The sequence below is a fragment of the Poromitra crassiceps genome, assembly GCF_964638095.1.
Source record: "Poromitra crassiceps genome assembly, chromosome: 7".
NCBI classification, from domain to species: domain Eukaryota; kingdom Metazoa; phylum Chordata; class Actinopteri; order Beryciformes; family Melamphaidae; genus Poromitra; species Poromitra crassiceps.
In genome coordinates, this window is record NC_139628.1 from 46,915,358 (window position 1) to 46,922,487 (window position 7,130).

General features: G+C 48.9%; 1 pseudogene across 1 annotated transcript; it reads left to right on the forward strand.

Annotated features, from left to right (window-relative positions):
- Positions 1-216: 216 nt before the first annotated feature.
- Positions 217-894, forward strand: LOC310779148 (vacuolar protein sorting-associated protein 28 homolog pseudogene; annotated as a pseudogene). Its single transcript has one exon. The product of its transcript is annotated as a vacuolar protein sorting-associated protein 28 homolog pseudogene (transcript).
- The last annotated feature ends 6,236 nt before the right edge of the window (positions 895-7,130 follow it).

Below are 7,130 nucleotides of genomic sequence, written 5' to 3' on the forward strand. Positions count from 1 at the left end.
GAAACGGTACGGTTAGTGTAAGGGAATTTGATCATTATAGTGATGTCATCAGTGATGTCATCAACGAGTGATGTCACTCGAGCAATTCAGTGACGATGTCTTCAGTGAGTGATGTCATCGGTGATGTCATGTCAGTCAAGAGGAGGAGGGTATTTACATCGACGTCACTACAGTTTGTGGAAGGGGATGAACTTCTGATACACACCAGCTGCCACCATGTCCCATGGAACACCAGTCAGAGGAGGGATAGGAGGAGCTCCAGCCAATAAACCCGAGTTATACGAGGAAGTGAAGTTATACGAAAGCGCCGACTCCGAGGAACGAGAGAGGTATCACAACATGGCAGATTTGTTTGCTGCAGTCAAGACCCTCCAGGCCCTGGAGAAAGCCTACATCAAAGACTGTGTCACACCTACTGAGTACACTGCCCGCTGTGACGAACTGCTGGGGAAGTATAAGCTTGCTTTCAAACAGGTCCAGGGATACGATGTGGGCTCCGTCCATGACTTCTGCAGGAAGTACAGACTGGACTGCCCACTGGCCATGGAGAGGATTCAGGAGGACCGGCCAATCACCATCAAAGACGACAAGGGCAACCTGAACAAATGCATTTCCAATATCGTTTCTCTCTTCATCACCGTGATGGACAAGCTGAGACTGGAGATGAGGGCCAAGGATGAGATACAACCAGACCTGAGAGAGCTGATGGAGACCATGAACAGAATGAGCAACATGCCTCCAGACACCGAGGCCAAGGACAAAGTCAGCCTCTGGTTGACCACCTTCAGCAACATGTCTGCCTCGGACGAGCTGGACGCTGCTCAGGTGCGCCAGATGCTGTTTGACATTGAGTCGGCCTACAATGCCTTCAACCGCTTCCTGGACTCCTCCTAAACTATACCTCCATCAAGATATTTAATGCCAAAAGCAGGCCATATAAAATCACTGTCATCAAAGTAGGACTGGTACGACACTGCTTGAGGATGAGGGAGAGGTGAGGAGAGTTTTTACATTTGCTGTTCTGAACAGCCGGTGTCTGCTTGATCTTTGCTGTCTGGTGTCTGCTTGATCTTTGCTGGGAAGAAGAAACTCAAACTGCCTCAACAGAAAAGCCAAGCTCCGCCCACACTGTTTGATTGACAGGTGGAACTTGAGGATTGATCTTTGCCTTTGCCTGCCAAAGAAGACCTGACACCATCACACATGACAAAGTAGGCACACCTCTGTGTCTCAGAATGTGCCATGACATTTTGTGTGTAGCAGCAAACCCCTCTGTCACACTGTAAAAAGCCTCAGCAGGCTTTTATTGCAACCGCAGCGTAGGAGTGAATGAATGCTCATTAAAATTTAACAACGGCAATATGTTTGTACGAGCAACGCAATTATTTTCTAATGACACACTGTCAGCGGTTATAATACTGCTCCTCTGGCTGATGCTGGCCAGCAGCAAACACAGAATGCCCTTACTTTGCCAACCACGCACACACACACGCACGCACGCACGCACGCAAGCACACACGCACGCACGCACGCACGCACGCAAGCACACACGCACGCACGCACGCACGCGAGCACACACACACACACGCACGCACGCAAGCACACACACGCACGCACGCACGCACGCACGCACGCAGGCAAAACACTAATGAGGGTTTCCAACTTCCATGATTGGAATTTGGAAACCCTCATTAGTGTATTGCTTGCACCTGTGTTTATCCTCCCTTTTTCGACACAAAATGGCCCCAGTGAAAAGGGTCTATTAACCATTTTTGCCCATTAAGTCGTACATTGAAACATCCCCAATCTTGTCTGCCTGGGCTGGGCTAGCAGCTAAATGCAAGTGTGTGTGTGTGTGTGTGTGTGTGTGTGTGTGTGTGTGTGTGTGTGTGTGTGTGTGTGTGTGTGTGTGTGTGTGTGTGTGTGTGTGTGTGTGTGTGTGTGTGTGTGTGTGTGTGTGTGTGTGTGTGTGTGTGTGTGTGTGTGATCATGGAAAAATGTGGTCCTGCATAGAGACGCCTATTCTAGCGGGAACTATCACAGAAGCCGTTTTGAGGACAGATTGGTGCAGTCACACAACTTTACAGGTGTGCAGTTGATCTCAGAATGAAGGTCGAGTTCGAAAATTGGCGTGATCCGAGAAAGCCCCCCATGGGGGGTGGGCATCAATTGGTAGCTGGTGTGACCCCAGTCCCATAGCAAGATGCTCTCTAGTCCAGTTCTCTTCTTATTGGCCGTTATTACGCACAGGACATCAGTGAGTAGGCGGCCGGTCCTTCAATGTTGTTTTTATCCTCATATATCTCACAGGACGTCTCTGCTGTCACTCCAACACAAAGGCCAAATGAGGATTCTTCACTTTATGACCTGAAGGACAAAACTCTTTTCAAACTTTCAGTTTCCCAGACCGACCGACCGACCGACCACACAGACACACACATACACACACACACACACACACACACACACACACACACACACACACACACTGAGGCCTCTCTGACATTGACCTGGCCTGTCACAACTTACACTGGCATGCCAGTTATGGTGGTTAACGTCTCACACACACACACACACACACACACACACAAACGAAAGTAACTCCCACATTCCACAGAGCATCTAAACACATCACACCCCTCAGCCCCCACTCCTCTCTCTCTCTCTCTCTCTCTCACACACACACACACACACACACCGACACATCGACACACACACACACACACACACACACACACACACACACACACGGTTTCCAGCCCACTCAAAGTGATTTAGCAGCAGATGATAGAAGTGAGTTTGAGGGATGCTATCGTGGAGGCGTCTGTCACACTTTAACAAGAGTTGGAGACAGATCTGCACCGACGTGCTGAGAGGAGTGAGGAGGAGAGAGGAGGAGAGACGTGCTGAGAGGAGTGAGGAGGAGAGAGGAGGAGTGAGGAGGAGAGAGGAGGAGAGACGTGCTGAGAGGAGTGAGGAGGAGAGAGGAGGAGTGAGGAGGAGAGAGGAGGACAGACGTGCTGAGAGGAGTGAGGAGGAGAGAGGAGGAGAGACGTGCTGAGAGGAGTGAGGAGGAGAGAGGAGGAGAGACGTGCTGAGAGGAGTGAGGAGGAGAGAGGAGGAGAGACATGCTGAGAGGAGTGAGGAGGAGAGAGGAGGAGTGAGGAGGAGAGAGGAGGACAGACGTGCTGAGAGGAGTGAGGAGGAGAGAGGAGGAGAGACGTGCTGAGAGGAGTGAGGAGGAGAGAGGAGGAGAGACGTGCTGAGAGGAGTGAGGAGGAGAGACGTGCTGAGAGGAGTGAGGAGGAGAGAGGAGGAGAGACATGCTGAGAGGAGTGAGGAGGAGAGACGTGCTGAGAGGAGTGAGGAGGAGAGAGGAGGACAGACGTGCTGAGAGGAGTGAGGAGGAGAGAGGAGGAGAGACGTGTTGAGAGGAGTGAGGAGGAGAGAGGAGGAGAGACATGCTGAGAGGAGTGAGGAGGAGAGACGTGCTGAGAGGAGTGAGGAGGAGAGAGGAGGAGAGACGTGCTGAGAGGAGTGAGGAGGAGAGACGTGCTGAGAGGAGTGAGGAGGAGAGAGGAGGAGAGACATGCTGAGAGGAGTGAGGAGGAGAGAGGAGGAGTGAGGAGGAGAGAGGAGGACAGAGAGACACACAGAGAAATATATAAGCTCACACAATAACAAGCCCAAACCATTAAGCCCACGGCGCAGTGGTGCGGCCATTCAGCTTTATGACACCACGCCCCCAACACCCATCATGGCCCTAGCCACTCCCCCTACCCACCTTTCCAATCCCAACGCTCTAGCACCTTCCTATCCCTACTTCCTATCCTAGGTACTGATGACTAAGTTCCTATCTAGTTACGTTCTCTTTTCCCTGCCCCCCCTCCTCCTCCCCTCTTTCCAAAGCCCTCTGTAATGTTCCATAGTTTGGTAGCCGATACAGTATTTTCATATTATACACTTTCATTCATTTCTTTCTTTCTCTGCATGTATGTGCAGCTGTTTTCATTTGTACACCCTATTCTGCAGTTCACTTTTTCATAGTTTCAAAAATACATTTCTACATGTTCCAGCATTGGAATTGTCACTTGCGTTGTTTAAATAGTGTCTAACTTGCTATAGCCTATTCTTATATCCATTCTAGCCTATTTGTACTTGCTGTATATCCTATGATTACAGCTTGCTGCAGCAACGGCCCAAATTAAGATTGAAGAGTCAAGCTTCATTGTAGAGATGCACCGATATGAAAATGTTGGCCGATGCCGATAACCGATAACATATCGGTTAACATTAACATGTCGATATGATCTGTATAAAAACACATTTCTATGATAACAAAATTTTGTACATACTGAAAAACACATGTAAACACTGAATTTGAAAAAGTAATGCATTTCTTTATTTCAAAAACATTTGTAAAAGCCCATAAATCATAGATTTACTGCATTATTTCATCTCAATGTGAAGAATTTGGCTGATACCGATAACCGATATTAACATTGCAACATCGGACCCATACCGATAATATGTTAAAAAACTGACTGACATCGGCCGATACCGATATGATTGCAGATACATATATCGTGCATCCCTACTTATTGTAATAGCCATATAGTGAGTAATTAGATTATGTATAGTGCAGCGGTCACATCAACAGCAGAAGATGGAGCAAAACAGAAATGAATGGGCCTTTTTCACAGCAGCCATTTTGTGTCTAAAAGGCAGGGTAAACACAGGTACAACCAAAAACATTAATGAGGGCCCCAGCACTGGAACACCTAAATGGATTGGAAGTGGGAAACCCTCATTAATGTGTGGTTGCTGGCTGCACCTGTGTTCACCCTGCCTTTTAGACACAAAATGGCTGCTGTGAAAAAGGTCTATCAAAATTATAAAGCTCAAATAAAAGTAAAAGTCCTTTAACATGACATATAATGGGGAGGGGTGGGATAGTGTCCGTGTAATAATGTGGATGGAGGGGACTGCAGAGATTTAGATGACCCACAGGAATCATTAGTTTCATCTTCTTTGCAGAGTGGGAGAAGACAGATCAGGGGAACGAGCACTCAGGCCCCATTTGTTAGTGTGGGAGGTGCTGTATTAGAGACAAATGACTTGACAGACACATCCGGCTAGCTTGTGTTCATTAAAGTGCCTTGAATAGCCATGGTCTGTTCCCCCACTGGGACTCCTCTGCAATCTACTGTAGTATGGTGACTGAAAAGTTTGGACTTCATAGAGTGTAGTAGTAGCCTAGACTCAACATGAGTCATGACTGCCATTTTATTTATTATTCATATTATTTTTATTTATTTATTTTTTAAGTAGGATTTGGTGAACCTTTTGGCTGAGCTGAGCACGCACAGCCACACAAAGCTGTTTACACTCTTTTTTATTTTATTTTAGTTAATAAAATAGGTTCAGTTTCCACCATGTGTGAGCTTCTGTTACTCTGTTTCAATACTACTCTTTTCTTTTTCTGGCTCTTGGAGTACAAACCCCTGGGGCTTACCTTTCTGGAAAGAACATGATTATGCCTGTAGACAAAGGAACTGAAACAGTAAGTATTTCATTTGAAATATTCCATTTCAGTCATAAATGAAGAATGAGTGTGACTTTTCAGACACCCTGTGCCTGTAAGTCCCTAACATATCAGCTGTTCTCATTTGAAACAGGCTGCCACTCTGAGTCAGTGAGGCTCTGGGCTCGTTTGAAGCAGGCTGCCACTCTGAGTCAGTGTGGCTCTGGGCTCGATTGAAGCAGGCTGCCACTCTGAGTCAGTGAGGCTCTGGGCTCGTTTGAAGCAGGCTGCCACTCTGAGTCAGTGAGGCTCTGCAGGCTCGTTTGAAGCAGGCTGCCACTCTGAGTCAGTGAGGCTCTGGGCTCGTTTGAAGCAGGCTGCCACTCTGAGTCAGTGTGGCTCTGGGCTCGTTTGAAGCAGGCTGCCACTCTGAGTCAGTGAGGCTCTGGGCTCGTTTGAAGCAGGCTGCCACTCTGAGTCAGTGTGGCTCTGGGCTCGTTTGAAGCAGGCTGCCACTCTGAGTCAGTGAGGCTCTGGGCTCGTTTGAAGCAGGCTGCCACTCTGAGTCAGTGTGGCTCTGGGCTCGATTGAAGCAGGCTGCCACTCTGAGTCAGTGTGGCTCTGGGCTCGTTTGAAGCAGGCTGCCACTCTGAGTCAGTGAGGCTCTGGGCTCGTTTGAAGCAGGCTGCCACTCTGAGTCAGTGTGGCTCTGGCATCATGGAAAGGTCCCGGGTCCCTCGCACCCTTCAGTGAGCCACGTGCCCTGCTGGCTGGCTGGCTGCCTGCCTGAGCGAGAGGGGGCATCTGGCCAAGTGCCAAGCTTTATGAATATTTAATGAGGTCGGGTGGAGAAGAGGTCGGGAGGCGGGGTGGATCTAGGGGTATAGAAGGCGGGGGTTGAGGGTGAAAATGAAGTGGAGGGAGGGTATATCAGTATAGACACAGAGAGAGAATAGCACAGAGTTTCCGCGATACAAAGAAGGCCTGCCATTAAGCTGGCTTAGCCTTTTGACACAGAACCAAACAACTGTGTCATATAAGTGTGTGTTTTTAGACAGCGTGCGAGCAGAAGAGAAAAGAGGCATGATGGTAAACTGGTAAAACACATGATGAAAAACAGGTTGTAGAGCCCATTGAGACACAGCAGCAGTCCACTCACACAGGGACTGAATGGAACGCCTCCAAGAAGAAGCCATCTTTTTCCTGCATAGTTCAACGCACCAACACACCCACTCACACTCTAAGTGAACGAGACAGAGCGTGACACTATCAGCCACAGAGGCTAACGAGCCTATTGACACTAGGTCCTGATGTCCCGGGCTGGACGGAGGCTCAAAATAGCAGCGATGTGGGATCGATCGGGCCGACGGGACGATCAATAGCGGGCTGATGTTAGACCCGACCCAGCCGCTGACACTGCTGAGCTTCAACTCTGACTGAACCAGCTGCTGACACTGCTGAGCTTCAGCTCTGACTGAACCAGCCGCTGACACTGCTGAGCTTCAGCTCTGACTGAACCAGCCACTGACACTGCCGAGCGTCAGCTCTGACTGATGACGCAGGGTCAGTTCAGCCATGTATTGACCCATCTGGACAGAGAATATGA